The following is a 6926-nucleotide window of genomic DNA, read 5'->3' as shown; positions in this document are numbered from 1 at the left end:
TATAAAGAACTCATCAAACTCCAACCTGAAAAACAAATAATCCAGTGAAGAAATGAGCAGAAGACATGAATAGACACTTTTCTAAAGAAGACATCCAGATGGCCAACAGGCACATGAAAAGATGCTCAACATCACTCCTCGTCAGGGAAATACAAATCAAAACCACACTGAAATATCACCTCACGCCAGTCAGAGTGGCTAAAATGAACAAATCAGGAGACTATAGATGCTGGAGAGGATGTGGAGAAACGGGAACCCTCTTGCACTGTTGGTGGGAATGCAAACTGGTGCAGCCATTCTGGAAAACAGTGTGGAGGTTCCTCAAGAAATTAAAAATAGATTTTTATTTAAAAAAATTTTTTTTAACGTTTATTTATTTTTGAGACAAAGAGAGACAGAGCATGAATGGGGAGGGTCAGAGAGAGGGAGACACAGAATCTGAAACAGGCTCCAGGCTCTGAGCTGTCTGCACAGAGCCCGATGCGGGGCTCGAACTCACGGACCGCGAGATCATGACCTGAGCCGAAGTCGGCCGCTCAACCGACTGAGCCACCCAGGCGCCCCGATTTTTATTTTTAATAAAATAACCCAGCAATAGCACAGCTAGGAATTTATCCAAGGGATACAGGAGTGCTGATGCATAGGGGCACTTGTACCGCAATGTTTATAGCGGCAATTTCAACAATAGCCAAATTATGGAAAGAGCATAAATGTCCATCAACTGATGAATGGATAAAGAAGTTGTGGTTTATATATACAATGGAATACTACTTGGCAATGAGAAAGAATGAAATATGGCCTTTTGTAGCAATGTGGATGGAACTGGAGAGTGTTAGGCTAAGTGAAATAAGTCATACAGAGAAAGACAGATACCATATGTTTTCACTCTTATGTGGATCCTGAGAAACTTAACAGAAGACCATGGGGGAGGGGAAGGTAAAAAAAAAAAGTTAGAGAGGGAGAGAGCCAAAACATAAGAGAACTCTTAAAAACTGAGAATAAACTGAGGGTTGATGGGGGGTGGGAAGGAGAGGAGGGTGGGTGATGAGCATTGAGGAGGGAACCTGTTGGCATGAGCACTGGGTGTTGTATGGAAACCAATTTGACAATAAACTTCATATTAAAAAAAAGAATGGAAAACTTTAAAAATATTAGTAACATCTAGTGATGATGAGGCCATGTAAAAACAAGTGCTTTCCTACTGTTGGTGGGAGTGAATCTGTCACATATTATCAGTAATTACTTTTAAGTTCCAGTTAAAATGTGAATATAGTTTGTCCCATTATTCTGTTAGAAGTATAACGTATAAAGAGTATCCTTTCTTTTTTTCCTACCTCCCTCCTCTTTCCCTTTCATCCTTTCCTGTTAACAATATATTAAAAAAAATTTTTTTAATATTTATTTGTCTTTGAGAGAGAGAGAGAGAGAGAGAGAGGGAGGGAGAGAGGGAGGGGCAGAGAGAGAAGGAGACACACAATCTGAAGCAGGCTCCAGGCTCTGAGCTATCAGCACAGAGCCTGACATAGGACATGAACCCAGGAACCGTGAGATCATGACCTGAAGTCAGAAGCTTAACCAACTGAGCCACCCAGGCACCCCAACAATATATCTTTTTTTAAAGAAACATGCATTTAACATGGTTTAATTAAATGTCCTTCTGCAGTAGAAGGTTTTATGGCTGAATCTGTTAGTGTTCTCAAATAGTCATGGCCTTGTCTACATAACCCAAACATCCTTGCAATTAGCTTGAGACCACATGACTATTTCTGGTGTATGAATATAAGCAAAAGGGAAGATATGTGGATGCAGTTGGGAGAGGTGTGACTTCTCCCATCCTTCTCTTCCTCTGCTATGTGGGCCTTGGAGGGCCTGTGTCCCAGATGGCATAGTTACAATACAGAGGAAGACTGCCCCACCCATGCCAGATTTACATCATCAAGAAATAAACATTTATTGTGTTGTGCATCTGAGCTTTATTTGTTATGATAGATGTTTTGTCATTTTTGGTCTGAAGTCTTCAACTGATCGGATGAACTCCACCCACAAATTCAAGAGTAATTGCATTTACTTAAAGTCAACTGATTGTTGATGTTAACACATCTACAAAATACTTTCACAGCAACACCCTGTTTAGTGTTTGATTAAACAGCTGGGTATTATAGCCTACCCAAGTTGACACCTAAAATTAACCATAACATAGCTCCATGTGTACTGACTTAGAAAAACATTAGGCTGTTAAGTAGAAAGAGAAAATTGTCAAGGAACTGAACAGAATTTGAGGCAGATATTTAGGGTTGGCTGTTCAAGGTCTATTCTAACTTTTGTGTTTAGCATGACTCTGTGCACTTATGAGACTGAAGGAAGAAACTGTATTTCCCAAGATCATGTGAATCTTGGGTGCCTGATGTGGCAAAGGTTCTCCTGGGCTGACACGAGATAAGGAAGAACAAGGTGAGACACAGCTGTATGTGGAAAGGTCTGATCTCTAATAAGGGATGCTGGGACATTTGGCTCTTCTGGGGCAGCTCTGGTATAGTACCAGGTGTCGAGTCCCAGTGCTCTGGCTGCCCAATTGTGTAGTCTCCGGAGTAGGTTTTCTGCTAGAATAGTCTGTGGTGTAGATGAGCCCTTCTCCTGGCTCCTTTTATTTTGGACTGCCTATAATGCAAATTTGTCTCTGGCTTTGCCAGAAACTCTGTATGGTACTTAATGTTCTCTAATAAATCCCTTTCTGCTTAAACCAGCTATATTTGATACTGTTTTCAGTTACTGAGAACCTTAGCCAATAGTGTATGATCTATTACTGTAAAAAGAAATAGACATTTCTGTTTAATTTTCAGTATAAAGATACGTAAAATTTTAGATATGTCTAAGTAAACATTAAACAAATGGGAAATATAGAGATCAGCATGGCGTGGAAGAGGGAGGGAAATTTATTTCTGTATCAAGCAGAGTCCAAACCAGTCAGGAAAATTTCAAACCGCTCAAGGCTGGAGCTGCCACTACCTTTAGGACTCACTGTGATTTATTATTAAGTTTTCTTTTGAGTTGCGCTTTCTAATACTTGCAAAAATAAATTCTATAAATTTATAATGATAAATTGTGTAGTGTACACCCATATTCAAAATATTAGGTTATGTCAAATGCACCTAATCTATATGCAATTAATATAAAAATAATTGAATAAATTTAGTTAAGTTACTTTTGACATGCTATAGGAATCCAAAGTTCATTTTCCACTAAATGTCACAACTTTAATCAAAACAATATGTCTGTGCTGAGATGAAAAGATACTTTTAAGTAACTGATCTTTATTGCTTTAATTTTACATTTGTTATATTTGATTCTCTATATCAGATTTGTTATCAATTATTTGGTTAATGTAATCCAGTATCTACTTAAATATTTTTAAAACCCTGAAAGAGAATCGTAATGAGATTAAAGAAATAGTTGCTGAATGGGACCCTGTCCTCATTGTCTCCTGAATGCAAGCCTGCTGTGGACAATTCATTTTTCATTTGCTCAGCACCACATCTGCTATCCTACTTAGATGGTCTCCAGGAGTAGAATGGCAGCTGCTGAGGTCTTGCATACTCCAGGTTCTCCCTGGGTTCTTTTGGAGTTTTTTTGTTTTTTGTTTTTTTTTTTTTTCCCCACGTTGAGGAATGTGCTTCTGATTAATTCTATGTCTGGGGATTTTTGACAAAGGAAGTAAAGAAAGTAGAGGTCAGTTCTCCACTGCGGGTGAAGCAATGAGGTTCTTACCAAGTTCATCATCAACATGAGATAATGAGGTTGATGTGCAGGAACAGATAAGAGATGGTGATTGAGAGTCCTGGCAGCATATTTGGTTACCTGAACCTGATTGCTTAATATACAACCGACATAAGAGTTTCAGTCACTTGCCGCCAGAAGAGACAAGAAGTAATGGAATCTCCTACATAGCTTTATTTTTCTTGAGATGAGTTTGGCAGGAAACAAAATTGCTTACCCTGCAGGGTTTAGTAATGGACTATCCAGCAGCACTGAATTGGGATAGTGGTGGTTTAAAGTGCTGAGTGCTATCTGGAGACAAATTATCCACAGGTTGGTGAGAAGATAGTCTATACTCAAGGGAAGTAAACATGCTACCCAAGTGTCATCAGTCCCTAAATGGACTCTTCACCCCAGACACCCATTCTGGCACTCCCAGACTCTCTAGTTAAGACTATTACTCTCCCTTCTCACTGTTGCCCCCAGTGATTTTCCATGCCCTTCTCCTATCCCCATTCTTATCTGGTTTGGGGGAGCAAAATCCCTCTCACAGCAGTGAGGAGTTGCATGACCATGAACAGCGTTATTCCACCCAGGTCCAAAGTTCCTAGTGTATAAAATGGAAGAGGTTGTCAAGGTCACTTTTACTATTCTTTTTAAGCTGAAAATATGATTTGGTGGATTATAAGGTAGAAAGAATGCTTTGGAATGGGAGATACTTTTCAAAAAAATAGGTAAATTTCTGGTTCTTTGTTCCTCCTTGCTTGACAGACAGCTAGCTGTATCTTCTGGTGCAGTGCCAGCCACATCCCTGAGACATGATGATGAAGGTTGGAGTAAAAGGATTTGTCATATTGGGCACCTGATTACCAAGTCTGCTTTTAACTCTGGCCAAGTGGATATTGTTGCCATCAATGACCCCTTCAATGACCTCAGATACATGGTCTATATGCTGCAGTATGATTTTGCCCACAGAAAATTCCATGGGTCAGTCAAGGGTGAGAATGGGACACTTGCCATCAATGGAAACCCTATCTCCACCTTCCAGGAGCAAGATCCTGCCAACATCAAATAGTGATGCTGGTGCTGAGTATGTTGTGGAGTCCACTGGGGTCTTCACTACCCTTGGAGAAGGCTGGGGCTCACTTGAAAGGTGGGACCAAGAGGGTCATCATCTCTTCACCTTCTGATGATGCCTCCATGTTTGTGATGGGTGTGAACCATGAGAAGTATGACAACTCCCTCAAGATTTTCAGCAATGCCTCCTGCACACCAACTGCTTGGCTACTTTAGCCAAGGTCATCCATGACAACTTGGCATCATGGAGAAATTCATGACTCCAGTCCATGCCATCACTGATACCAAGAAGGTCAGAGAGGCCTCTCTGGGAAGCTGTGGTGTAACGGCCAAGGGGCTGCCTAGAACATCATCCTGGCTTCTACTGGTGCTGCCAAGGCTATAGGCAAGGCCATCTCTGAGCTAAATAGGAAGCTCATCTGCATGGCCTCCTGTGTCCCCACCTCCAATGTGTCCATCATGAATCTGACCTACTTCCTGAAGACAGCTGCCAAATATGATGACATCAAGAAGGTGGTGAAACAGGAATTGGAGGGTCCTCTTAAGGGCATCTTGGCTACACTGTGGACTAGTTTGTCTCCCATGACTTTAACAGGAACACCCACTCTTCCATTTCGATGCTAGGGTTGGCACTGCTCTCAATGGCCACTCTGTCAAGCTCATTTCCTGGTATAACAATGAATTTGGCTATAGAAACTAGGTTGTGGACCTTATGGGTTAACATGGCCTCCAAGGAGTCAGAGACCCTGGGACCAGCTGAGGGCTGAGAACAAGAGAAAGAGAGAGGCCCTCAGCTTCTGGGGAGTCCTTACCCCAGCTCATCCTCCAACACACTGAGAATCTCCCAACCTCCACAGTTTCCATCCAAGACACCTTGAAGAAGGGGAGGGCTCGGGGAACCCTACTTTGTCATGTACCATCAATAAAGTATAGTGTACTATAAAAAAAGGTAAATTCCTATAAAACATAAATTTTAACATATGCCTTAAAGTAAATCAGGAAGGGGGATTAGTGGAGTCAGAACAACTTAACTTGGGGTTAAGAAATAACCAAATTCCAGGAGCAGCAAGGAAATAAATGTGGTTGCAGTGACATGTATGGGCCAGGACTGTGAGAGATGAGAGATGGGCTTCTCTGCCCTAATGTTTCCAACAGGGCCAAGAGATTTGTTATACACATAACAAAAACAAAAAGAGAAAAAAAAAAAAAACTCATACATAAAAGAACCTCTTTATTGAGAAGGTGCCAATTATTCAACTTTTAGAATCAGAATGCCTCAATGTGATGAATTACCCAATTACATAAACTCCCAATTATGCAGATAGATTTACATTTTGTGACAATATTTGACCAATTTGGAAAATAACAGAAAAATAACACATTTTTTTTGTGTGTGTGGAAGTATTTGAAGAGTTTAGACAACACAGAGAAAAAATTAGAACCTCTCTCTCATCCATAAATAATTATTGTGACACAAAAATAGATTGACCATGAAGAAATTTGGATAAGGAAGTTTTTAAGAGAAAATAAAGATCTATAATACATCTGTAAAGAGCATCAGAAGGGGGTTGTGTGAAATAGAGTGAAAACATTATAAATTGGAAGGTAACTTGACTTGTTTTTAGCCCTACATTATAATTATTTGAGAATAATAGTCATATATTTATCACTTGAGTCACATATTTTCTACCTGATTCAAATACACTAAATTTTTCATACTTAGTAATTTTTTCTCCTTATTGGTGACAAAAGTGCAGAATCTGCGGTGTATTTTCATATTGGCATTGGAGACTAGCAATCTGGATAGGTGAAGGAAATCCTGATGAATCCAGGAGAGATGAAGCACCAAATTGAAAGGTAATGCATAGGAGACACTGTTGGTTATTTAAGCAACAGGCATTTATCCTGCCCTTCCCTATTAACAGATTCTGATTTTGTTCAGTAATTCAGGTGAGTGGCAATGTACTCAGGGTAGGTGGATCCCTTCTTGGGTTCCATGGGCTGAATCACGGTTAGACTAACCAAGGCAGGGTAGTCCTTTGCCCATGAGTGATTAAGGGGTGGGAATGGGGCATATGACCCAGTTCTGACTCATG

At 40.3% G+C, this 6926-nt stretch overlaps 1 pseudogene; it reads left to right on the top strand.

Moving 5' to 3' along the window:
• Positions 1 to 4577: 4577 nt before the first annotated feature.
• On the top strand, positions 4578 to 5771 carry LOC121044589 (glyceraldehyde-3-phosphate dehydrogenase-like; annotated as a pseudogene).
• Positions 5772 to 6926: the final 1155 nt, after the last annotated feature.

Source organism: Herpailurus yagouaroundi, unplaced genomic scaffold (genome assembly GCF_014898765.1).
Source record: "Herpailurus yagouaroundi ecotype Mexico unplaced genomic scaffold, PumYag 188, whole genome shotgun sequence".
Lineage (NCBI taxonomy): Eukaryota > Metazoa > Chordata > Mammalia > Carnivora > Felidae > Herpailurus > Herpailurus yagouaroundi.
Note: the sequence above shows the minus strand (reverse complement) of the source record. Positions and strands in the feature narration are given on the sequence as shown.